At 39.5% G+C, this 27,890-nt stretch overlaps 1 long non-coding RNA gene across 1 annotated transcript; it reads right to left on the bottom strand.

The window, feature by feature from the left end:
- Window positions 1-140: 140 nt before the first annotated feature.
- Window positions 141-27,867, bottom strand: LOC139587364 (uncharacterized). The gene is made up of 3 exons (XR_011678375.1): window positions 27,478-27,867; window positions 27,280-27,328; window positions 141-2,506 (listed from the first exon to the last, which is right to left on the bottom strand). It is a non-coding gene; the product is annotated as an uncharacterized lncRNA (long non-coding RNA).
- Window positions 27,868-27,890: the final 23 nt, after the last annotated feature.

The raw sequence follows: 27,890 nt of genomic DNA, 5'->3' as shown, positions 1-27,890 counted from the left end.
ATTGTGTTATTTTGCAGCTTGATTTATTAGGTGTCTACAGAAACTTTATTACTTGATATATAATCCCAGTTTCCCACATAAGTGTCATATAATCATGTTAAAAATATTGAAGGATTTGTTATACTATCATAAACTCATAATTCAGAAAATGAATCTGTTTATTTTCATATATGCTTCTACTTAAGAAATATGGTTTATACAACGATTTTACAAGAAACATTTCAAGCCAATTTGATTACAACTCTATGTAAGGCATGAATAAAAATTAAATACAGTAAACAATGTGCTGAAATATTTACATTGAAGAGAAAATTCTGAGGCATCACTCTAGTATGACTTACTATGTAAATAGTGACACATCAAAAAAAAGTCCATTTCAGTGGAAGTGAGGATTTTTGATATTCATTAGAGTGTCCTAGACCAGAAAGAGGAAATGAGAAACCTTTCCATATACATAAGGCAAAAATACCGCTGCATACTTGATCTATCTACAGTTGCCTTCACCTGTTGCAGCAATGGAAAAATTAAGCTAATTAATCTGAAAGACTCACAAGGAATTCTTCCTTGGACAAGGACATCCTTTGGTTGGGAGAAAAAACTTCTGCCGGTTTTTCATTCCCTGAAATTACTGCTTTGTTGCCCAAAAAATGCCTTAGTCAGGGGCTATTGGTGTAATGCAGAATAGCCTGAAGTTTGGAAGTTGCAAAATTCCTCTTGAGGATTAGACTAACATTGGTTGCCCTAGGAAATGGCATGCTATGGAAAAAGTCCAAGTATTAAATTAATTGTGTCCTCCTTAATTGCATAGTGCAATCATTAGATGCACCTCAAAATGTTAGCCAAGTAATTACTTACTTCTACCAGGACCACAAACTAGGAATCCTCATTTTCATGCAAGAGAATGCTTGAGGCAATTCTTGGGAGCACTAAGATCTAGAAAGTGTATTTTCAAAAGGAATTTTGGGTATCATGAAACAAAATACAGTGAGAAAAGCATAGATGAGGAACAGGAAATTCTCTTGGTGAAGTAGTTTATTGAGGCTGTTTACACCCAGATTCTCCTCCACTTTGAAGTGACTAAAAGAGGAACTGTAGCTAAAAATATACCATGCTCAGGGCACTTTTAATGGGAGGGCTGTAAGTAAATGGAAATGCTAGCACATCCTTAATGTCATGTTTTCATCAGTTCCCACACATCTGTGTCTTTTAATATAGTTTGATATTCTTCAACAAGTTATGGCATTCCCTTTGATACATCTGCAATCCCATATGTAAAAGATATATCTATCTCTTTCATATATTTGCTTTTAAAGTGTATTTCAGTAAACTGCAAAGCACAGAAAAGTAGCCTGCATTTTCACTTTTTCCACAGCAAGGGTACAGTCCTTGCAGGTTATGGATTGGAGATCAGTTTCACCTAATATTTTTGGTTCAGTGATTTTGTAAAAGTATTTAGCATGAAAGGATAACCCAAGATGCAGAGACTGTTTTAATAACACAGTAATATTTGACTGAGTTTTACTATTAAGCTTTATTAAGCAGCTTTAAGGTTAGCTTCAAGTCAGCTCTGAAGCAGACAATCAAGTTTGTAGCTTGGACAAACAAACATGTATTCAAGTTTGAGGGTATAAATCAGGCCATCAGTTACAGCCGTCTTAGATCAGAAGAAAAAAAAAAGCTTATGGATTAATTTCTTTGTGGTTTCTTGGTTTATAATTGGTTTTTACTGAGCAAAGCTTCAGCAGTCCTTCTTCATCTTTGTTGTTATTTCTTTATTTAAGAAACCACATTATGGTACTGGCAGGCATTGAACATAGCAGGGGTTTATGCCTTTGTAGAAGCATGAGGATTAAAAAAAAAATCCCAGCTTCCAAAATCAAAGGCAGAGCTCATCTGAGTGTTTCCCTCTATAAGGCACTGTTTATATCACTTTGCATGTTTATAATCCTTGTTGTAGCATATCTACTAAATTATTTATTATTCATAGTTTCAAGCTAGGCTAACTGATGAGTTACAAACATCCTCTGAGAGAACATTCACATTTTTTATTAAACACTGGTGAAAACATGATTTTAAGCCTAATTTGCCTCCCATTCTGACTTTTATGACCCTAGCCCCAGGCAAAAGAGCATTTTAACTAGAAGCCTCCAAAATCAGAGTTCAGTAGACAGCCTGGCTCTTCTCTACCGTGTAGTTTAAAGGAGATGTAGATTATGACTGGGCTTGGAAAAGTCTCTTCTTAATGGTCTCACCTCCTACGTGCCAAGACTGTGAACTGGAAACTCCACTTCTTGTCTGTTTTTTCTAGGCTCTGGTGTCTGCACCCCTACTCCAGCAGCTGAGATTGGGAACACAATGTAGTTGCAATAACAGGCATCCATTAAATTTGCAGCAAAGATTTTGCCCAAGGCTTGGAGTGTCCTGTCTTTCTTTTGAAGCATTCAGTAGTCCTCAGCAGGCTTGGTGGGCACACAGGAACTTGTAAGAGGTGCTCAGTATCAAGCATCTGGGGAGAGAGACGTAGAATACAAATAAATGAATGATCAGATGAGATGGAGAGGGCTGAAAGGACTTAAAGGATGTTAGTCTTGATAGGGAATCACATGAAAAAGGGCTATGTGTTCTTTTTGGTCCTGTTCCTCCTCTCCTCCAGTCACAAGAGATGCTGTAAACATAAAAATGCTTTCTAGTCCTACTTGAGTGGAGTTATACAGAAGAAGGATGAGAAACAGGGTAGAGGGACTAGGTCTGTGCATGAAGGAGCCTGCTCCCTCTGACCCCAAACCTATTCTATTCACGGCAACCCCTGTGCACCCTTTCCTGCACTCGAGGGCAGCTTTTCCATAACAGGAAGAAGGAACCTGTGATGCTGGAAGAGACAGCCTTGCACACAGTAATTAAGATTAGGGTGTTTGCTAAATATAAGGCCTGTGTAGAGAGCAGATCTCTATTATAGGGCACACAGCTTAGGCAAGTAGGAGTCCAGGTGCATGGTATTTTGGACTTTTGAAAACAAATATTTCCAAATGGTACCTCTTAGCTGTTCAACAGAGACAAAATAGCTGTGTTGAAAAATATTTAGATGTGTTGAAACTGTTTATTGACTTTGAGACTGACTTAAAATGCTCATATATTGATACTCAAAAGCATGTGTTTAAAATGAAGTTATTTAGTAAACCTGGTTCAAATGATATCATTAGATAACATCAGAAGGAGGTTTCCAAACTTGATCTTTCAAAGACTTAGCAGCACATAGATGTTAGTCATGTAAGTAGATATATTGGTCTGCCCTCTTTGACGGTACTGTCATCAAAACTGTTCTCTCTACAGCCAATAAACCCCAAAAGAATGTTGTAAATAGTTGCATACAACATTATTAAACACACAGGAAAGGTAGACATGTCACTGGTAGACATTTTCAGGCAAAGACATTCACAAAACCTGAAGGCATACAGAAATTTCCATGGATAAGCTCTATAGCTCATCCCTTCTTCAGTTCTTTACCTGGATTTAGAGTTTGTTTCTGAATGTTTGTTTGTTTGGAGGCTTGAGCCACCTATACCATTGCTTCTTAATCTTTATTATAACAATTTCAATTTTACCAGTTTTCACTGGGCACAATATTTTTTTTTCAACTGTCTGGCTCTTGTGTACTTTCCATTCTCAAAACACTGTATAAGCATTTTGTGTTGGATATATTGCCTCCAGCTGTCCCTTGAAGCACTTAAAATTGCCTTTATAAAATATGTGTACTGTAAATCAAGCATATAGTCCCTTTGAATGAATCTGCTCTAGAGTGCTTTCCAAGTCATCAGGCAAAACAGGCAGTCTGCAAACCCAGGTGTTGCTTTAGAAAATAAACACATCAGCAGTATATCAAAGCCCAGGAAGAAGTTCTCAGTCTCAAAATGGAGTCATTCCCCATTATTGCTCCCACAATAACAGAAATGTTGATGTGAACCATTGTGTTGTGCTGCTCATTCCCTGATATGCAGCACCAATTCACACACCAAGTTGAGGTATTTCAGTTTTTTATTCGGGTTTGCACAGAGTAGGGAGATAACCCACAAAAGGCGGGCTCCCTGATTATCAAGTCTATGCATTTTAACAAACAAAGGCATCAGCACTCACTGGTTACAAAATACATATTTATTTTACTAATTAGTACTCAAATTCCTATTAGTTGTATCTCTTGCTCCTCATGCTAATTAGTCTGCATGTGCAGTTCTTCCCTCCAGTTGAGTCTGGGGTCTGCTTTAAGTAGGTGGTCAGTGAGTCAATGGTCACAATCTGTCACTGCCAGAATTGCCTTTCCCCCAGTTACTGCTGAGTTCTGCTGACTTCACTCCTGGTGGCTCTCATCCAGACAGCCCATTCATCTTGGGATTGTCTTCCTTTTTTCTTAAAAGATTAGCCAAGCATACAACATTCGCAATGCAATTGCTTAATCATAACCATCCAGCTAGAGCTACTGGGAAACAACCAAAAAACAAATTGCAAAGTTTGATTCAAATCTTGAGCCACTCAAATCTTGGGGAGCTTGATATCATTTGTAGAAGTCCTGACTTGACCAGAGAATTTCTTCTTCATTGAAAGAGCACAATAAAAGCTTTCTACAACATTGAACTAGTTAGCTTTGTAAAACCTCTGAACAATGTTTGCTTTCTTCACACTTCTTGTGATCACAAATAAAAGGGTTAAATATGGGAAACTAGTACCAAAACTGGGATAAAAAAACAGATATTTCTTTTCCTATTATGCATATTTCTACTTTTGTGGGTACTTTTTTTTTAATCTTAAAAGATGTAAAGATTATTTTTTAAAGTAAGTTTGTGCAACAGAAAGAGTTCCCAAAATTTTCTTCCTATTTTTCTCAATTTTATTAGCATATTCTGAAATCACTCTTTCAGTGTTGTTTGTGTTCCTTCATGAAACATTTTTGAATATATAAACACCTTATACTGCTCCATGTTTAGAAAACTGTTAGCTTTGTCATTCTGTATGGTCCCAGTGGTAACACTTATCATCCTTTATTCTGTTTCCAGTCAATAACAGTGGGAGGTTCACCCCTGTTTCCTTTCCTCCTCTGCCTTCTTCCTGGCATTCTGCCTATGGCCATGGAGTAGCAGGTGTGTATTATCAAGCAGTTACACCAGTTGCTTCAGGCATGCAGATCTCTTCAAATTACCTTCTTCATGCCCCTCATCAGCTGTTGCTGCTTTATCACTTTACTGTCAGATGGGCAGCAAGCACCAGTACTAATCCAGGACCAGCTGAGATGCCATTCTGTCCCTACAGCAGCACCACCATAATATTCCTTACTGGAAACTGGATAACTGAATAAGATTTTTTTTAAATTTAGTTTAATTCTTCTTTATGTGTGTTATTGATATTTGTCAAATAATAGAGGAATCATTTAAGAGCGAAGGAAATATTGAAGAGCTATTATGCACAATTTTTAATGAATTTTGAATGAAACTCCACATCACTCCAGCAAAAATTTGCCTTAATATGAAGTATTCCTAATTTTCTTCTTTAGGCATCAAGATCTTCCAGATTAGTCTCACATACAAAAATATTGAAAAGGTTTGCTATGAAATTCATGCATTTTAAAGTGTAAGTTCTACCTCACCCCCTATACAGTGCACAAAAATTTCCATAAAATAATGATTTGACTAGATAAAAAGACAAAAATCATTTGGAGTTGACTGTGTGTGATACTTAATAACTTGAGCAAGTAGTTACAGTGTGTGATGCTAATGTTATCCTTCAGTACAGAAAGCAACCAAGTGCACCCAATATAGGGACTTAGATGATAGTCTCTGACACACTATATGCTCTGTAGGAATTAACATGGCTGGAGTAAGACTCTGGCATGACCATAGCACCTCTGTATGACCCTTTCCATTCCACAATGACTCATTGCAATCGTAAGAAAAAAGATATGGTGCCTTTTTCCTTGACCTGTGAAGCTACAGACTTTTTCTGTATCACATACCTTGACCTAAGGTGCCAAAAGAGAACTGCTGGATTCCAGAAGAAGCCTTTATGGCCCCACAAAATCAGATGTTAGGAATTTCCTTCATCTAGATCTAGAAAGATCTCCTCAAAGGATAGACATGCACAGCAGTAATGACGGAGACATAAATTACCTCTAGACTGAATCCATGGACAAACTGCACCTGCTGTCCCTAAGGACCTGTACTGCCCTGAGGAGCACTGACATGCAACGTGCAGAGATCCCAAACTGTGAAGACTCGGTTTAATATAGGTAACTGTCCTGGTTTTAGCTGGGATAGAATTAATTTCTTTTCAGAAGCTGTTACCGTGCTGTGCTTTGGATTTGGAATGAGAATGGTGTTGATAACACACTGATGTTTTGGTTCTTGCTAAATTGTGTTTATCTAAGTCGAGGACTTTGATTTAGTTAATGGGGTTTTGGTTTGGGATTTTGTGGTTTGTTTGTTTGTTTGTTTGTTTGGTGGGGTTTATGTTAGTTTGTTTGTTTGTTTGGTGGGGTTTTTGGGGGAGGAAGTGTTTAGTGTTGGTTTGTGAGGGGGTTTTTTTTGGTTGGTTGGGTTGGGATTTTTTGGTTTTTGGGGTTTTTTTTGTCTTATGATCTGCCAGACAGGAGGTATGCAAAAGAAAATGGGAAGGAGTATAGCCAAGTGACTTGAACTGGCCAAAGGGATATTCCACACCAGAGAACATCATGCCCAGTATATGAACTGGGGGAGTTACACAGAAGGGGGGACCAGTCAGGGGGATCAAGAAGGGGGATCTGACATCAGTGGATGATGAGCAATTGTACTGTGCATCATTTGTTCTTCCCTTTTTATTGCCATGATTACTATAATTTACCACTATTACTGTGTTTTACTTTGGTTTTGATTATTAAACTGTTCTTATTGCCACCTGCAAGTTTTACTTTGATTCTCCTCCCCATTCCACTGGGCTGGGGGGAGAGAAGGGGCTTTGAGTGAGCAGCTGCATGGTGCCTAATTTCCAGATGAGCTTAAACTATGAGCAATGTAATTTATTGGCCTAATTCCAGGGAAAACTGTGTTACAAATACAAACTACTTTTCTCATTTATGCGTAGTTATTATGCTAACAGAGGTTGACAAGTGTAAAAAAGGATCACATCTTTCTTATTTGAATCCATAGCATTAAAAAGTTATTTGGGGTTTTCATGTTTTTGTGGTTGATTTGTTTTGCAGTAGCTATTGTTCTTTCTTTCTTTCTTTCTTTCTTTCTTTCTGAAATATCTCATGAAGAGTCTAATGAAGCAGTTCTTTAAAGAAATCAGAAAACTGGCAAGAAAACTGCATGTGAGGTGTTGAGTTTCTGTTGAGAGCAAAGATTGTGTATCTTGGGTCTCTGTAACACCTTTAGTCTTTATGATTTCACCCTATTGTTTCCTAGTTGCCCCTTTCTTTAAAAGTTGCCATGCACTTTAAACTTTCGGCCCTTCATGCCTCATGTTATTTCACTGGTCACTACTCCTCCACTCCTCCATTTGCTGGGCAGAAGGCAGATTACATTTCTTAGGCAATACCTTTGAAGATTGCTTCAGAATTAAGACATCTGATGACAAACTTAGTTTGTAGTGATAAAGTCAATCCCAGTGGGGACTGACCTTAACCCAGGACACTTCTCAAGAGATATGAGGAAGCTTTTTTAAACTTACCTTTAGAGCCACACCAAATTAAGGAACAATTAATTGCACTGACATTTGGAATCCACAAAGCATTTTTTTTATTGTCTTGATTTTTTAATACCACTTTACTTATTTAAGTTTAAGCAGCCCTTTCCCATCTTTGTTGTTATTACTTTATTTCAGAAATTATAAATTGAGTCTATTCAAGGTAATGGAGTTGCTCAGGCAGGATTTTCCTTTGGCAAGTCCATGATGACTACTCCCATATATGTTCTTCATGTTCTCAGAGGACTTTATTTACAATTTGTATCTTTCAGACAACATATAGAAAATATTTATCTGGAATATATTTCTACTTTGAATACACTTCTTCCTCATTTCTCTGCTACACATTTCTCACAATATATTTTCTGGCTCAGTACATATACCGTGATCATCATGTTTGTGGACAGCAAACACAAACAGGGCTGGATCCAACCCTTATCTAGATCTGGGGACTGTGTTGTGTGTGGGGCTTCACACACTGTGTCTGAATCCATGTGCATGCTGGAAGAGGCTAAAGAAGGATGGACCAGGAGAAGGTTAAGGGCCATGTTACCTGTCTCCCCTCCCTGCCTCTTCCTTCAGGGTATTATCCCATCATTAGGAATTATTTCTCTAAACAGGTAACAAACTGGAGGAGGGAGATTAATAAAATTCTATACAACAAGTAGTTACATAGCTGAAAACTTGATCTGATTCAATAGGACATTACAGTAGCTATAGAAGAAATTATCCTCCTTGGCATCAGAGATTTTGCATGTGCAGAATAGGAGATACAGAAGCAGTCAGGCTTACATAGCCTTCAGTGTAACAGAAGGCTGCTTCAACAGAGGTAATAAAGTAGTTGTAACTCTTCTGCATCCAATTACAAGGTTTCTAATTATGCAGAATTATTTAGGATTTCCCCAAGGAGTTAATTTTAGAGAGTACCAGAGATTGTCTCTAAAGACCTCTTCTAACCTGTCACACTTAAAAGCATTCCAGCTTCTCAGATGTGCTGCTCAAGGGAGCTCTTTCTATTTTATTGGTATCCACTAGAGAAAAATAAGCAACAGCCAAGTCATAAAAAGGTTGGGGTTTATTACTTAACATTACAGCAATTTGCTGTTTCTAACCTCATTGGGAAATTGCAGGGAGGTGAAGATGAGTGGATGAGCTGATTCACTGGGGAGTATGATTGATTGATGGTGGGAAATAATGAAAGGTCCCAAGGAAGCACACAGGAGAGAGAAACTTCAGCAAAAGGAGAGCTTTAAAGAGAAGTGTTCTGTTTTTCCTTTTTTTTTTTTAACAAAAGCACCCAGTATCTTTATGATATGCTTTGATGTGCAAAATTTTGATGAGGTTATTTTCAGAGCACAGGAAGCTCTCCTTTCTTTGGGAATGTGAAAAGGCTGTGCTTGCCACCCCTGGAAACAGCTGTGGGATTCACAGTTCACCCAGAACTCCTAAGAAAGTAGATTCACATACGTAGTGTGTATTTCCTTTTGTTAACATAAAACCAGCTGGTTTAAAGTAGTTTGTTAAGACGAGTCTAGACTAGGTCACCTGTGGCTGGTGGTGGTGGGTCTATAGCACACCTGAGTGGAGGCTGAACTGGTCCTCTTCATGCCAACATTTAGTTCAGAACAAAGTACATGTAAAAAAGCCCCAGAATATTTCCCCATGTTTCCTGCCCTCCCACAGACTGTAACCATCTCTGTGGTTTGGAAGCAAAGTTGAAGAGGGAAGCTGTGATTTCAAAGCAGCACAACAGGAGGGAAATGATCAGTATGGCCACAGGGTCTGCTGTGCCTGTCTGTCCTGGGGGAGAATGATGGAATTGCTCTGCTGGTGGCAAATACTTGCAGATGCAGCGCACAGATCTGCAAGAGATCTCCACTGTGTCTGCAACAGCATCTCTGCCCTTAGCATGAGGGCAAAAGAAGGGAAAATTGGTCAACTGGGGGGACAAACCACACAGCCAAGAGATTTCTTCTTTCTCAGAGCTCAAGCAAGAGGAAACCATAGCAAGGGAATAGGAGAGGGGAGAGGAGAACCACACTGAGGGAAGCCAAGCAGCCTGTCTCTAACACACCTTTGCTTTTAGGGGAACTCAGGACATGGGTAAATTTTTTGGCTCTTCCTCATTGTTGGCATATATGGCCAGTACAGCATTAAGCACTCTCCTTTAAGATATGGATTATCACATAAACATGATCCTCCATTTTCAGATTTTTTGGAATTAAACTTAAACATACACTGTACTAGCACAGGTAATGTTGCTACCACAGTGGTTATTTTTTATTTTCTATATTTCTGCAGCAGCACAATTCAAAATTGAAAGAATGAACATGACTTTAAGACAGAAGAACTCTGTGTAAAGGAAATAATCTTATCAGGCTTCTGAAGTGAAACAGTTCTGTTTCTGCAGAACTGAAACAGTCCTGTTTAAGTGCAGAAGAGACCAAAACTAGTATGTGCAAGAGAGCCTGTACAGCTTATGCAGCTTCAGGAAAGGGGAGCTGCCACAAAGGGATCATTCCTGGTGCTTACTTCAGACATCACTTTTCAACCTAGGTAACCAAAAAAATTATAAAAAAAAAAATTAAAGAAAATAAGGACTGTATCATTATTAAGATTTTAATTAAGGAATGAGAAAGGTTAACAATAAAACAGAAAATTCTTCTTCTTTTTTTTTACTTCCTGAGCATTTATTAGGCAGCCAACACAGCCAGCTTCTGGAAAACCACTTGTTTAACAACTGGACAAAAATCAAAAGATATATTTGAAGGACATCTCTTTGGCAGCTCTCTTCAGCATGCAGTAAGGCTCCTTTAAAAATGTTACAAGCCAGTCAATCTAAAGATGCCACGTATCTTTTAGAAGAGATTCAAAGTGAAACTAATCTGCTTAGTGCCATCATGACCCCGTAATAATGTATATTGTCTGTCCTTGTCTCATGTTCAGAATACCAGCATGACAATCAGATTTTCCTAGAGAGCATATTATTAATCTTTTCCCTTTATAATAAACTGTTGGTTTTATCTGTATTAGATACAGTATGAGCCCAGGATCCTGTCAAATACTCATCCTTTATGGAACTCTCACTGCCCAGCGACGTGGGAGTGGGAGTCTCTTCTGAGACCACTGAAATTATGTCCATTGTGATTTCCCTTAGCTCAGGAGAAGGAAAATGCAAATAACTCCAGAGAAAGAAGTGCAAATTGCACAGACTCCAGTACCCTGCATGGGACCAGCTCTGTGCTGGTTTCAGGCAGGCAGTTGGATGGATGCACACACTGCAGCAGGTGAGACTCCCTCCCCCTTGGCTCTGCGGGTGGAGCTCCGTCAGTTCCTGAATTAGGCCAGGTTCCCTCTTGGGAAACCCTCAGGAATTAGCAACTCTAATTGCATTACCCAGAGATTTTGGCCATGAGTGAGACCTTGGTGAAAACTATCTGTCTTTTGCCCATCTCCAGGTACTTCTTAGCAAGTTTGCCCCCTTTAAGTATATATAATGTAGCAAAATTATAGCTCTTTATAACCTGTATAGCTTTAAACAGCCAGCTTGAGGACCAGGGACTCAAGGAAAAGGCAACAGGAATACTTAGAGCTGAAGAGCCTAAGAGAAAGAGCAATGCAAATACAGCCATCCAATAAAAGAAGTGCTTGTGTTTTATCTAGATTCTCTTGCCATTTATGCTTAAAATAATCTGATTAGTTCAGGTTATAACTTGGAATGTTCCCTTTGCTGCTTGCCAAAAATAAATTATTAAGCTTTATTCTTTCTGCTAGAGGGCATTGGAAAGGGAAGCCGTGGAGAAAAAGACAAGAGAGTGGGCTTTTCTCTATTGAGAAATACTCAGAATACTCAGCATGTATTTATAATGTGTTTATAATTTTTAAGTACACCTGAAGCCTACAAGAGATCAGAATTTTGAGACCAAAAACAGGAGAGAATCCAGAAGCTGCTTAGTCAGAAATGATGGGAAGAACATGTCTCACAAGAGTGCCACAAGGTGAGGATTGCTGCACCCTGCTCATAACCTTAGCAAAGGAGAAAATGAATATTTCTGTAATTTTGCCCCTGATTAAGTATGAAGTCCTGAGGGAAACAGTGCGTCTTAATGCTGTTTCCCTGCTCACAGAAGATATTTCTATGCCTAATTCTGTTCATATTCACTGCTATGCCAACAAATGAGCATCAAATTCCTTTCCACTGATGTTTTTTTTCAGAACCTCTGCCAAACCATCCAATCCATGGGGGTTTTTTTCAGTGTTGATGTACAGTTTGAGAGACTATAAACTTTAGTTCCTGCAAGATACACACAAAAGCAAAGTGAAGAGAGGAATCAAAATCTCTTGCCTGCTTTGATGGCAAAATTGTCTGTACAACAAGGAAGTATAAATTCTTTTGTTCTTTTCTTTTAAGTTTCTACAGCTGCCAAACTCATCCTCTGCTAAATTTCAGTATTTCAAAAATGCAGTGACATAACTCCAAGGGGTTTTGCTGATGAATTGAAATCCAATCCCTCTAGTTTTGAAGCTAACTTTTCCAAACCAGCACATGCAGCCATTTTTGTACCTGGGTGTAGAGGTTGTCCCAGTTCCAACCTCAGACCCTGTCTTCTGTATGCAATGATCTTTCTTCATATTCACTTCCTTACCCAATCAAGAACCACTTTCATCCTTCAAACTAAAGATGGAGCTGTTAATGAGTACTAGTTAGATTAATCTTCTTCTAGTATCTTCTAAGTAGACAAAGGACTTGTCAGTGGAACCTGGGGAAAGGAAGGGGGAAGGAAGAAGAGGAAAAGAGAAGAAAGAGTTTATTTGGGAAACCCGCTCCATAACTACCAAGGATACCTCTGATTCCTATTTCTGAAGCACAAAAGCAAAGCAAAAACTTGCATTTAGACCTATAAGTTTGAAACCAGTACAGCTACCAAATAATTTGGCTGGCTTGGGAAAATTTCATAGGTAGCATTCTCCATTATGTTGTTGTTTCCTCATGTGAGTTACATTCTCAGTAAAGTGAGCAGAAGGAAAGGATCACCGAGTTAAAGAGAGAGACAATCTCCAATAAGAAAAACTTAGTTCCCATTATTACTGTTAATTGAGATATAGTGAAAATGGATAAACAGTTACCATCTTGATAATTAAAAGGTAATTGTCTAAACCTGTGGCTGTAGTGTAAATGGAGATGTGCTAACACAACTGAAATTTGTGCAAGTATCATCAGCAGCTAATCACACCCTTCTTCTCCATAGGCTTGCTTGAATTTGCTTATTTTGGAAACAAAGCAAAGCTTTAACCTCATTTGTTAAAACTGTATAGGCAGCAGAACTAGCCAGTGTTTTACTCTGTCCCATGACCTGCTAGTAAAGTTTCCAGAATCAGCAGATTTCCAGGTGCAGAAGGTTTCACTGGTGGCAATATACGTGATGGAAGTGACTCATGGGTTGTAAGATTAATAATGAAGTACCTAGCTCTGATCTGTGTCCCAGTCATGTATTCCAGTGGTACATATTTAGCATTTTACACCAGCACATTTCTGTGAGGTGGCCTGAAGGTCAGCAGCATTAAACATATGGTGACACAGTCAGGTTCAATCAGCATTTACAATAATATAGATCTAGACTGACATCAGTATTAAGACATCAGCAAGAGTGAGAGAGCACTTGGATTTTCTTCTGGAAAGACACAGAACAAAAAACATGGCACTACCTTTCCCACAATATTTTACATGTGCAGAGGTGATGGGAGCATGTAGGTACTAATTCATAATCCTTGGAATTAATTTCTAAATTTTCCTATCATATCCACTGAGACTCTCAAATTACTTTTGTTATAACATCACTCCAATTATAATATGTAGGGAAGTTCTGACTCCTTGAAAATTGTGCTCATTCTGAATGAGAAGAAAATCAACTTTTTATAGTTTCTTAAAAGACAGTTTCTAGAGGAGATGCTGTTTCAGGAAATTTGAAATGCATTGCTCTAAGATAATTAACTAGTAAAGAGGTTTGAGTTTCAGTCATGAAAAAATTTATTCTGAAAAGGATCCAAATTAATCACACTGACATTATTAAAATGCTTTTCAATTCTTTTCATCATAGAATTTCACGAAAAGCAGTGCATTTTTCAGATAGTTTAGTTTTTAATGAAGCTTCATTTCCCAAAGGAGAAATTAAAATAAATTTCTCACCTTTTTAAATTTCTTACCTTTTTAACTTTATCCTTTGTTTTCTATACTCTGTTCATCTGACACAATTATACAAATGCTGGACAGACACTTGCACCACTACCACTACCACTACCACTACCACTACCACTACCACAGTTTGTAGGCATGAGTCTCTTACTCCATCTGTCAGTACAAAAGTGTATTACAAGACAGACATTACAGCTTAATGTATTTTACAGATGGAAGGCTGTCTAAGGGTTAAATATTGATACCAAACTATACTGGTAAATGCTATAAACCTAAACACACCCCAGCTTTAATCTAGTTTTTCATATTGGATGTGAGTGCTGGCTAAATGAGGCCCTTCTGCTTTTAAAGAGGTGATCAGAGTGAAATGGGTAGATTAGGAAAAGAAGCTTATCTAAAAAAAAGGAGGGAGGAGTAAGGCCTGAAGTTGAAAAATACATAGACAGTATCTCAATTAACAAGAAAAAGCTTTCCAAAGAATGGATGTACTTGAAGTATGGTAAAAAAATTAATTGGTTCTCTTGAGGTTAATAGGGAATTAGAGGGAGGATGGAGTCGCATTGCAGACCTGTTGTGTAATTTCCCTGCCTGCTTTTACAATTGAAGTGGATGGAGATTTGCTTTAGCTGGAAGCCCATTTTCATGAACACAAAGAAAAGAACTAAAAAATATGCTCAGCTTGCAAGACAGGCAGGACACAGCAGGGCCAAAGGGAGATGAAGCAAAAGATTTGTGGGTAGGAGACTGTCAGAGGTAACTACTGACAAATATTTGTCAGGCTGGTTTTGGTTGATTCTTAAAACAACAAACGTTCTGAAGGACGGAAAAAAATGTAAAACAAATACCAATACGAGAATCAAGGCTTATTTGCCAGAGATTAGCAGACTTTTATTACTGAGAACACACATATGAAAATCTGACCTTTGGCAAGGAAGTGTAATTAGACAGTGTGCACACTGCAGGCAGCGTGGCTTTCTCCCAAAGGACAGCACAAGAAGCAGCAGGGGCTGAGGTGCTCTGGGGTTATAATGAGGAGACCTGCACATTCTGGGCAGATGTCACCTGTGTATCAAATATTGCCCGTGTGGGAGGAGAAGAGGGTGCACATACTCTGTGCAGCTCAGGAACCTCACCAGGTCAGCGAGACAAGATCTGGCTACAGCCTCTCTAAGTCCTCAGTCTTCTGCAGATGTACTTTTGCCCCTTCTCCAGATAGTACAGAGTTGGCAGATGAGTTATTCCCAGGCTGCAGGGGGCTGTGGTAATGTTCCTTTACTAAGGGCTGCTTTAGTGTCTTTGACATGTCTTACACATAACTTGCTTCCTTTTCAAGTGAGATCCATCTGATAAATACTGTTTACTGATAAATACTTCCTCATTGTTGGCAACACAAAGCAAGTAAGGCTGGTAAATCTTAGCTGTTAATTAAGGCTATGCTGAGAGTCAAAGACTCTGTCATAAATACCCACTTTATTGCCACGTGCAAGAAGCTAGGAGAGCAGTGCAGACTGTTTGAGTGTGAGCTACAAATCAGGAAGGGAGAATTTATATAACTCATCCACCAGCTATCCTTAAATTCAGCACTGATTTTCCTCTAGTGCATGCCACCTCCCAGGCAGACTCCTGTTCCCCATTTATGTCTGCTGAGCAGGGAGGCAGGATAGCCAGGACCAGGACGGACCATCCAGTGCTTTGTAAGGTGCAAAGCAAGAAGGTTTGTGGGAAGGAAGCTGCCATGGGCATAACATGACTGTAGAGGCAACTGAAGAGAAAGACTACTCTGGACCAAGACCCTGGGGCAATGAAGATCTTGTCTCTTAGAGATAAAAGAGACCTCAGCTGGGTTCCTGTGAATATTTACAAAAATAATAATAGAAGGGGAAAATTACATCTGCTATGCATCTCCATAAATGTTATTCTTTCTACAAAGGTTTCAGACTTTAAATCCTCCCTCAGTCAAGAAACTGGAATTGCCTAAGAATAATCATATTGACAAATCAAAGACAAATGGGGAATTTATTAAATCTGACGTATTTTTAATTTTTTATGTATTGTATCCACCACAGGATTTCATCTCATACTCATCAAAATTAAAGCTACCTCCTTGTAATCTCTTCTGAAAATAAATCACTTTCTACCTTAAGAAACAGAATCGAGAGCTAACAGCTTGAGTTGTTAAAGATGCTGCAGTTAAACACAGAGTGCTGTTCAGCAGACAGGAGTGTTCAATAGACCGTGCCAGCTTCTGCAAACACTGCCCATGTCTCTCTCTCTTTCTCTAAGCACTTTCCCTGCTTTAATTTGTGGCTTGCAAGAATTGATAGCCCATTAGTAGGTATCTTTGGGCATCATCCTGTTAATAGCTTCCATGGTTTAATCAAATACACAACAAATGCTGCTAACCCTCGTTAATTCCCAAATTCTTATCCATGAGAAAGGCTTAGTGTGGGCAATGCTCTTTGTGCCGATGGAGTTTGTACAAGTATGCATTTTATTTCTGCTGCTCTCATTTAACCCGTTCACCTCCTTTGAATTTTAGGAATTGAAATACAAAATGGAGGGAAAGAAGATAAGATGGGGACCAGATGTAACTGGTAAACCTCTTTCCATGCACTGCAGCTTTCTAAAGACTAAACAAAATTGCTGAATGTCGTGCAGAGGGAAATAGGAGACTAGCTTTGCACAGCTTTAAATCTCTAGTTTTAATGACTTGTTAGGCAAGATTCAGAATTTCTGAAGTGTTCCACGTCAGAAACTCACTGGCAGTGACAATGCAAATAAACCAAAGAAGAATGTTATTGAAGAATATTATAAAAACCACCTTCATGCTATTTCATCATATGACATTTTTGATTTTTATCTAAATGTGATGAGTTTAAAATGAGTTAAAATTAATATAGGCATCATGTTTATTCTCCAAAATATAAATAATATAAACTCTCTTTTCTAAAAAAAGTAACACGTATTTTCTGTCCCTTTTACATGTTAAGGTAGAGTATTTGTCAATGTTATTTTTATGTTTTTAAACTTCTCTCAAATCATTATTCAAAAATATCTTTGATAATTAATTTTTTTAGTTCTGAGCAAATACTTTAATGTGGAAAGTTGGAAAGATTATTCAAATATTATTATTCTATTCAACTTATTCTGGTTTAGAGCCATCAGAAGGCATGTTTGCTGAAAATATACTATTCTAGCACTTTAATTCAGAGAGACTGGAGAAAATTACCTAAAGCTTTTGGTTATATAGTATTAGGCTGTAGTGTAAAAAATAAAATCTAAAATGAAGGGGGAGTGTTTTTCTCCTGGCAGATTTGTGTTCAAAGGGGAAACCAGAGTGTGCCAGCAGCTTGGGTCATTTTGCTAAAAGGTGAAAACCTTTAGGATTTTGTATGATTTTTACAGCAAAATCGCACCAGATGAGAAGAGAAAAATAGCAGATCCGTGAAAGTTAAGACAAGAGTCAGGTACTGAAAATAAAAACCTTAGAGCCACATGCTGTTCTGACTCCACAGCAGGGCCCACGAGTGCAGAGCACCTGTCCCCATGGCCAGAGGACAGCCCATGGCTGTGCCCAAGCCACCCAGCTGGGCAGGGGAGAGCCCTGGGTCTGGACCCTTTGCATGAGCTATTCCTGTCCTGACTTCTCCAGAGAAGCAGGATTTCTGAAGGCTGTATTTTGTGCTGCACCTGATCTGTAGGTTAATGGAGTTCAGCAATCTCAGCTGTTGATCTCCCGCTTTTCAGGAACATGATGTGTATACTTATTTACACTTGCATTGCTACTCATGAATGTATAAGCAACTGTGAAGGGAACAAAAATAAAAATAAAAAATGAGACTCGTGGGAACTCTGAATTCTGATTAGAAACACTGCACATCCCTTATCATTTTGGCTCGCATAAGTTAATAGAAAACAACATCAAAGGCAGCTTGTGTTTACCAATGGTAGATCACGCCAGACCAAGCTTCTTTGATGTGCTGAGAGATCTGAATAGGAAATGCAGATCTCATCTATCTGAACACCAGGAAAACATTTAATGTGCTGTCACTTGGAACCATATCTGCTAGATAAATGGTAAAGGAGCTCACAAAAAAAAAAAATGGAAAAATGCATGAAGTTTGGAACAAGACAGATGACAAACTGATTCTGTTGAAAATCTTCTGTATGCTGGAAGGAGGTTAGTAGTAGAGACTCTTGTGGGTTTGGGGTGGGTTAGTCATTTTCTGTACCAGCACTTATGCTGTTACTCCCTCCTCAACCTAATACGTTCCTGAGGGATTTTCCTGCCAGGTGCTCCAGGGCTGCACAGCAAATGAACACAGAGCTGCTCTGGATCCTGACCTGCATTACTCTGCATTACAAGGCAGTTCCCTTCCTTCCTCCAGGGCAAATCCTCTCCTGGGCTGCAAGTGTGTGCTCCAGGGAGGGCTTCAGTAGCCAGCATGTGCAGGGAAGGGGATGCCTCCCACTTCCCTTCAGCATGGACACTTTCAGAAGAGTTTGCAGGGCTGCACAAACACCACAAAATCTTTTGGACTCAAGTCCAATTGACAGCACTGCCAGGTCATCTGTGAACTCATTAAGAAAGCAAGTTCCTCTGCTGAGCAGAAACAATAAACACAGAAAGAGAGTTTTCATCTACTTTGTTACTTTTAATTGATATTGGCACGAGGTGACAATGCAGAAGGCTGCAATATCATTCAGGAGGATCTAGGAAACTTTAGGGCATGGAGTCAAAATAGTGTGATGATCTTTCATCAAAAATGTTGTAAGATCCTGCCCCTTGGACCTGCAATGAGATTTGTGTTGCAAACTGCAAGTGGACCACGTGAGGAGATGATGAACCAGGAATTTATTTTCAAAGAAACAAAAGTATTGTCTGAGCTCCTGGAGCAGGTCCAGCAGAGGATGAAGATGATGAGGGGATGGGAGCACCTCACTTATGAGGAAAAGCTGAGAGAGTTGGGCTTGTTCGGCCTTGAGAAGAGACAACTGAGAAGGGACCTCATCAATACCTATCAGTATCTAAAGGGAGGGTGTCAAGAGGATGAAGCCAGGCTCTTCTCAGTGCCAAGCCAGGGCACAAGAAGCAACAGGCCAAAAATGATGCACAGGAAGTTCCACCTGAGTCTGAAGAAGAAATTCTATACTGTGCAGGTCACCTTTCTGGAACAGATTGCCCAGAGAGGTGGTGGAGTCTCCCTCACTGGAGATATCCAAGAACCATCTGGACACAATCCAGTGCCATGTGCTCTGGGATGGCCCTACTTGAGCAGGGAGGCTGGACCAGGTGACCAGCTGTGGTCCCATCCAACTTGACCCATTCTGTGATTCTGCACTAATTTTAGCAAAGAGGTCAGGACATATTAATGACATTTTTCTGGTGAGCCCTTTCTGGAAGGTGGCATAAAAGCCTTGTCCCTTACTTTGAAAAAGAGAAGCAAATGAGTACCAGTGCACAGAAGCAGACATGATGCAGGAGCTAACGGCTTCTTTTAATGAGAGAAACATTAAAAAGTTTAACTTAATTAGCTCAGCAGAAACAAAGCTGAAAGAAGAAACAATTATTCTCTGTAAAGCTATCAAGACCAAACCTCAGGGAAGGAAAAGGACTTTTAGCTGACACAGCAAGACATGGAAATAAACTGGCCATGAATATGTTTAGCTGGAAAATAGACGGAAAGATAACTAGCAGGAAGCAGGGTAGTCTCTCAGTGAAGGGGAAAAGAAGCATATGCAATTTTAGAACAGCAGCTACTAAAAATATGGAAGGGCCACCTGGAGCCCCACCATCCTGCAGCAGGAAAAAGAAAACATGAGTTGTCAAAAGGCACTTCTTGTTTGCAGCTGGACATACATAAGCCAAAGGGATACCAAATTGCATGGCATTTAAATAAAACCACTTCATCTCTCAATGGAAGAGACTGCTCTCAAAGCAGTATGCTAATGCTGGGATTCAAAGGCCAGTCCTACATCAGAGCAAGCAATTCCTTGGCTCTGGGGTCATAAGTGAAACTGTAATCATACCTGAAACTGTAATCATATCTATCTGGCCCTTATTGGCCCCACCTCCTCCTGTTCCTAAAAGCAAAGAAGGAAAAGACTGGCAAGAAGAGCAGCAAGCCCACAATAAGGAACTTCAGCCAACATTCAGATCCACAGCTGAAGCTGAATTGCAATGGCAGAGGGTTGGTTATCAATCCTCTGCATTGGAAAATGAAGGATCTTATAGAAAATCTTATATATACTTTTGCTATGAGTTATTGAAACTCCAGGTAGGAAATAAACACAATTTGAAGGTGAAAAGAGCTCTGGACATTACCACAATGACATCCTGACATTCCTTGCTCTCTGTGCATGCCAACCAGCAGCCTGCAGACCTGAAACATTGTTTTGGGCATGTGTCTGTCTGTGAAGCATCCTCTCCTTAGCAGAGCAACTGGACCACTGTTTAGGGGGTGCCATTTGAGCCATCCCCCCCTTGGCTGTGGCTGAGGACGAGCTGTTGCACTTCTGATTAATTCCCAAAGTAAAAGTCATTACAAGCTTTGTGCAGACCACAAGATGGCACAGATGCAGTAGCTATATAGAACTGCATGAGGCAGCCCAGCATGAACAGATTAGAAATAAAAATTAAGATAGAGGATAATATCAATTCAGAGTTGGAGCGGAGCAAAAAATGTCCTATTTTGATTAAAAAAACCTCTAATTTATACATGAAGGACAGTGTTCTCTGAGCCTATAAACAACAACAATGCTGAAATCTTTTATTTACAGTAAACAACTGCCTAGATATTTAGAATGAAATATCTGAAAGCAAAAATTATTTTTGAACAAGCTAATCAGTTTTGTTTGAGATCTAACAGAATCTTGTGAGTTTAGATTCTTTTCAGTCAAATGGTACAATCATTATAGAATGACTTTTGATTATTTTCTTAAGCTTAATTTTCTTAAAATTCTTTAATACCAACAAAGCCTGTCTACCCTACAGACAATTCAATTTACAACCATTTTAAATTTTTGAATAGCAAAGGAGTTTGAGAGCAATCTCTAATTAGATGTCACATACAGATGACCTTTTGAAAACAGCCTTTTTATGACACAACCACAAGGCAATGAATGCACTCCATGATACAATAAAGTAAGTGATATGGATTTATAGGTTTCAGATTCACTGATCTGAAGGCATGTCCCAAGGGACTGGACAGTATAGGAGTACTGTCTGCAGGATATTTGCTTTTATTATCCCTTAACTACTGAGGACATTATTTGAGGTAAAGAGAAGCAGATGTATATCAAAAACCACCCTGGGAGGAGGAATTTCATTACATCTCTGTAGTGGATCTTTTAAACAAAAATTATGTGATTGATATTATTCACCAGTGAGTTTTGCCATTTGTCTTGCAGCTGTTAAGCATCAAGCATAACGGACTGATATTCCCTGGTTAAGATTTCTAGGAACGCCTGCAATAAAAATATTTACTTTCTATCTATGTGCTGCCATGTTTGTCAATCATTTTCACAAATTTCAGGGATTTTGGGAGGTCTCTTTATGGCAGAATAATTGAAATGTAAACATAAAGTCATCTAAATAGTGATATGTATCTATAGATATATATAGATATAGATATAGATATAGATATAGATATATAGATATAGATATAGATAGATGAGATAAATATGCTCCAGAAAGATCTAAATCTAGTCATCTAATCTATATCCAAAGAGAAGAAAAATAATAACTTTATTATTCAGTTCTGTAGTAAATCAGAATTCCTGATTAGCATTCAAATTAAAAGCTGGCCTTTCCAAATTTGCTACATTAAACTGTTCTCTGACTTGGACAGTAAGGAGACTCACAGAAACATGTGGTTTTTTTTAAGTGAGATCTGCAACTTTACTTAAAAATGTTTTATTTGGGTTGACGGTCTTCCTTATGTAAGTAACTGGGAAATTCCGATGACTGTTCTTGCTATGCCTGGAGTAATATTTATAAGGAATATCCTAGTAAGTAAGTGATTTGTACAATCAGTCTCTGAAAGTTAAAAAAAAACTCTCACAGTGAAACACATAGAATGTCCCTGTCATTTATTGTATCCTTGGATGGTTGTGTTTTGGCTTTGGTAGAGAATACACATCCTAAAATCTTGTCTTTGAGTTGGGCTAGCACTGGGGCATTGAACCAGGCCCACAAGTCTGGCACCAGAATAATGGGATTAGTGGGATATGTCTGTCCAAATCACTTACTGTTATGCTCCATCTCAAATCCCATCTGTAAGTAGAAATTCTCTGGGAGTATTTTAAGTAGAATTTCTCCAAATAAGCACAATGTTGAGAAGCAAGCCAAAACTTCAACATTCATACCCAGAAATTATTTCAGTTTCTCATACAGAGTTGCATTTGGATAGAAATTTCTCCAAAATTATGCTCTGTTTGGATTAAGGCTTTTGGCTCTGTAGAATAGCAGAAGTGATTCCTTATTTCAAGTAGACAGTTATTAATTCTTATATTAAATATTTAACTAGTAATTATTGTTAAGATCAACAACAGATAAAATCACATCTCTCCCTCCTGTTTTTACATTTATTTGCATTATTCTCCTTAGCCTAGGACTGAGCACAATAACAGCTGGAGAGCAGACAGTACTTGGCACTGAATTCTCTGGCTATATAAAATTGCTAGAGACCTTTTTTTAAAATAGATGGTGACATGTTTGCTCTTTCTGCATGAATTCAGCTCCCCCCAAAGATCCACTGAAAGCAAAACAGAGTCTCATCTACAGTTGTAGCAATATGATCAAAACATCAGTCAAAAAGGCCTTGAAGAGCCCTTTGCTTTCCTTGAGGTAAGAAGCAGCAGGAGATGTTCCACTAGGCTGTGAGCACTGCCAGGCTGGGGAGAGGGGTTTGCCTGCATGTTCTGAGCTGTCAGCATGGCTGCAAGAGATGAAATCACTGAAATGGTGTAAGCCAGGAGGTCATTTCAGAAAGCAGAATTTCAACAACTGACAAGGATTTTCAAACTGAAAAGCAAAGAAAAGAGCTGGAATCATCACATGAGGTGCTGCTTCATGGGAGTTATATATCTGAGGATCAGCCTGGGAAAGGTAGGGAGAAAATTCTTCAGTTCAAAAAACTGTATTGGAATAATACAGTTTTTCTTTTAAAAAAATCTCAAATCCAGCTACAGAAATGAGTTTGAGATAATCTTATCAGATCCATGATCTTTTTATTGGATTCATGTAATTAAATCCCAGTTGAACAGGAAGGACAATGGCCAACACGTAGTTAAATATTTGGGCACCCAAAGCAGAGCTCAGGCATGGAGGTTTTGCCAAAGTCAAAACCATGACTCCGTGTCACAGGTCTCAGACACTCTCCCAGATTGCTGTACTGTCTATTAGAAGTGTGTATGTGCTCATTTCTGGCCTGGGGGTGAGGCACTTTTTGGCATTTTTCTCAGTGACAGCCACAGTAACAAAATATGTTACATATAGGTTGCCATTTGTCAGGAGGACACATACACATGGAAGAAACTGTAGTTATTTACACACTCCAACTAGACTCAAGACTTTGAATAAATTGACCAGACTCCTAAAAGTACTCTGTAGTCAATGGCTCCTTCTGAGCTCTTAAAGACCAGGACCCTTAAGACTGGAACTAACTCTCTGTGGGAACCTCATTCCCCATCTTCGGTTGTGTGGGAAACTGTTCTTCCAGGCTTGATGAACAATGAGTGACTAAAGCTTTGGAATACAAATAACCTTATGATTCTCCCTCTTAGGGGGAACAGAGCAGGGATGGATGGACTGCTCAGGACTATTGCTTATACCTGAGCATGACAGGTACTGTGAACTGAACTTCTTTGGGTTTGGATTAATATCTGTCATGGTTTAGAAACAGTACTTCCAATTCACTGTCCCCTCCAAGGCTCTCCAAAACCACACACCCATTCCCCTTTGCCCTTCCTCCCTTCCCCTTCCCTATTCACTGGAGTGGCATTGAGAATTGGAAGCACAAAAGGCAAAGGTCATGGGTTAAGGTAAGAACAATTTACTGGAAAAAGAGATGAGATAAGAAAATGAGCAGTAACGGTGACAATACTGTAATATATGGTAGGAGATAATTCATGCTACATAGGTATATATATGTGTGTATGAAATATTGTGTAGATCCAAAGTTATGTCTTTGACCACTGTGGCTGGGAACACAGTTCTATTTTCATGTAACCAGTTCCTGGACAGATATTATTAAGATAATATCAGGTCTGTTACCGTATTAATGGGACAGTCCCGGGCCATCATCGATGATTTCCCTGGCATCTGCACAGGGGAGACAGCATCTCCCTTCCTGGACCATGACTGCTGGAATGTCTCAGATACTCACCAGACCTGCACCTGGAATGATTACATCTGCTGTGCTCAGGAACCAGCATCACTCTACTACATGTGAATACAGCCTCTGCCTGGATCCTGGATGCTCAGACATTCCTCTGGATCTCCAGATTCATCTTTGTCTGTTCCTGCACATGTATGGAGCCAGCTCTACATGTGAGGAGACACAAAGAAACGTGTGGTCACCCCTGCCTCAGGCAGAATAAATTGTGTATGAGCTGGCTGCTGGAGGCACTGGGGTGAACCACTGGGGACACGCTGTCACTCTGTCAGTTGAACCCTGGTTCACCCAGAGCCCGCACCCGGGGCTGACGCTGTCTTGGCTGTGGTGGTTTTTCAAAATTCTATTTTTTGTTATCGATTTAATAAATCTTTGTTAAATTTTTCATAAATTTGGCTACCGATTTGATAATTTATAACAAATACTAATGACAGAGGTTATAAGAAAAGAAACTACTCACATGGGAGAAAAAAGCCCCAGTTATAGAAAATACTATGTTTTCTCAATATGAAGGAATCCCTTCTCCCTGAAAAAGTGTCACTTTCCCCAGCAATGGCATGAGGTGGTTCAGAATAACCTCAGTGCCCTAGCCATGCCTCCTCCCAGCTACTGCAAAAAATTAACCCTGTCCTGACCAGAACAAGGACATCATTAAATCATTTTAGCTGCAGACTAACAATAGCAGTTTTCTTCTACCTTTTTTTTTTGGTGGGAATGTTGCAAATATAAAGAATAAAAGTACACTGTGCTTTCATATTGTTTTGCTTCTGACCCTTATGCTTTGATCCTCCACTTAATTCTTTTTCTAAGATCTTATGAGTAAATATCTGCCTTATCCATCCAGTCTCACAGCAGGCTTTTTCTCAACATGAGCCACAGTTGCTTCTGGGTGCCCCTTTACCTTCCCTCCTCCCCTTGGCCAGGGGTGCAAACCCTGCCTCAGGAAAGCACCCTGCTGCCTCCACAAATGGCTGATTGTTTTGAGTCATTAACCTCTAAGATATCAGTTTCTCACAATGGCTTTACATTCTATTTATTCTCCTGGTGGTTTAGGAAAGAGCTCCAATCCATGGAGCCTGCATTCAGGCTCACCTGCTGGTGCTCATCCCTGTTATCTGCACTGGCCTGCCATTGAACTGCCCTGTGGGGCTCCAGTACTGCCTGTGTCTGGTTTTCCTCTGCACCACCAAGTGGACATGGGCCAGAGGGAAAGGAGGAGGGCAGGAAATCCATGGGAGCAGACTCAGGCCTTGTCCCAGGAGGGATCCCGATGAGGTTCCCAGAGCCAGGAACCCTGAGGTGATTTTCATCTGATGAGCTGTACCTAGCCACACCCTCCTGTACAGGTGGCTGACCTAATGGTTTGCCAGGCACACCAACACTCCTTCTGGGATTTTGTACATCCACCCTTGCTGTCACTGGCACAGTTACCATATGTTATAGAGGAGGACTAACTTTTTCATCATCAGAGTCCAATTCCTAGGAACACCGAGCTGCAGAAATACTGTGTCCTCCCTTGGGTCAGATTAGTGCATGTGTGAGACACAAAGGGAAGGAAAAGAAAGGTGGCCTTTTCCTTCCTCTGTTTCTGCCCACAAGCCATGGCAACAAACATACTAAATCTGAATTTTCTCTGTTTTTACTTTATGACCAAGAAAAGTTAGGAGGGAGCAACCACAGGGGCAGCATTTGAGAACCCAAACCAGAGGCTGGTTTGGGGTTGGCCTATAGAGCACCAGACCAGATGGTCAAACCATGACAAAACAACAGGTTTTGAAAGCTGAAGGGGGATTCTGTATAAACTGACTCAGCCCTTTGGAGACATACCAATCAGCTCCTGCAGCAAAGAAAAAAGACCATAAAGCAGATCCATTCCCTTAGCCAAGTGCAAATAGTACTGTTCTTCTGCTGGAAAGGTTATACTTTGACATAAGCATTACAAAGTGTTTTTCCTGTCAGTTAGAGGCCACACACATAGAGAGTGGAATCATGGAGTGGTTCAGTAACTCAATTAGACACTTGGACAGCTTGCATTTCCTCAGTAAAAAGGAAGTTTTGCTGTTTATCTCTCTCAGCACTGATGGCTCTTGCACATCACAGTCCACTGCACAGTAAGTGGAAGGTAGCTCTTGCTGCCAGCTTTTAATTTGTTTGTTTTTCCCAGATTAAAGGGCAAAATCATTACACATTGGCTGACCAATTCATTTCACATGAGCAAAGATGCTAGTTAAGTACCTGGTTTCTGAATAAAAGTTTAATGATTTGACACACAGCAAGAAAAACACAGGCTCTTTTAGGTTTTATCCTCAGACACACACGGAACAATTTTTATTTCTTGTAATAAGAGGTGAGGAGCACAGGTCTGTGGCTGCAGAGGGGAGCATGTCACTGAGTGCTGACCTTTGCTAACCTCACCTGGGCAGGTCACAAAGCCATCATCCTCCCACTAAGGCAGTACCTGTACTCCCACATCACAGGGCACCACAGCAGCATTACCCTCTCCTCATGTCTTCTTGCTCAGAGACAGAGGGAGATCATTGAATGAATATGAAACTGAGTAAAATTCAGAGCTCTGGTTCTGCTTGTGGTGTTAAAATTGAGGTATTGCTTCAGGTAATTTTAAAGCAGTACAAAAACTATCATCAGTAAGTTTCACATATACTCTACTCACAACTTTCTCATGTAATAAAAGTCCTATGAGACATTTTTGATTCTTATGTTTTCATTTTTACCCTAAAAATATCAAGACAGCACAATATTTTTTCTTACAATTTTGAAGGAAGATTTCTCTAGACAAACAAAATATTCTGGGTGAATGTTAAGGCTAATCAAAAAGGAAAGATACTGTGTCTTCATCAAAGGTCTTTTTATAGATAGAAATTAGTCAAAAAAGTTAAATATGTAAATTATTAATGTTGTTGCTGTAAAAGTTAAAAAACCAAGCCTCTCTATAGTCTAAAGAAACTTGTTCTTATTTCTACTCACCCCCCCGGCTCTTGAGACTACTTTTGGAATTTCTTCTTCTTTCCTCTCTCTGGAAAAAAATATATTCCCATATTACCATCATAAAAATCAGATTAAATAAAAGCTTTTCAGTATTATTAAAAAGCAAAAATAGCCTGAGATGATTTTCCATCTCTTGTTTTAAAGCCATCTTTATGAATTGAGATAAAAATTGCTCACCCTGTGAAATGCCTTGTCTTTCCAATTGGAAGGTTCTCTCTTCCATCTCTCAGGTTTTCATTCCTCTGAAATGTTGAAAGCAGAAACTTTCAAGTCACACCACGGCCGAGGCTTTTCGTCCATGAAAGTATTTTAATACAAAAACTTCACTCTAGTATTTGTTTAGAAGCATAGTATTGATATAGTAATCACTAGCTGCAGTATATAATCTATCCCACTGTTGTAACGCATGATGTAGAATTGCGATGCCGTCTGCTCGTGGCGGGAGCACAGAGTCACAGCCGCTGTTACAGGATGTCCATGCGAGAACTCCTTGGCTCGGGTGTGCAATAGCTCGGGGAGCTCCCCTCAGAGCTGCCTTCCTCTCCCTGGCCCCGGACCCTCCTCCTCTCTGCCCGGACCCCGCCGAGCCC

This window comes from Agelaius tricolor, unplaced genomic scaffold (genome assembly GCF_023055355.1).
Source record: "Agelaius tricolor isolate 1412-34295 unplaced genomic scaffold, bAgeTri1.0.p SCAF_2, whole genome shotgun sequence".
Taxonomy (NCBI): domain Eukaryota; kingdom Metazoa; phylum Chordata; class Aves; order Passeriformes; family Icteridae; genus Agelaius; species Agelaius tricolor.
The sequence above is the reverse complement of the archived record's forward strand: the minus strand, read 5'-3'. Positions and strand labels throughout refer to the sequence as shown.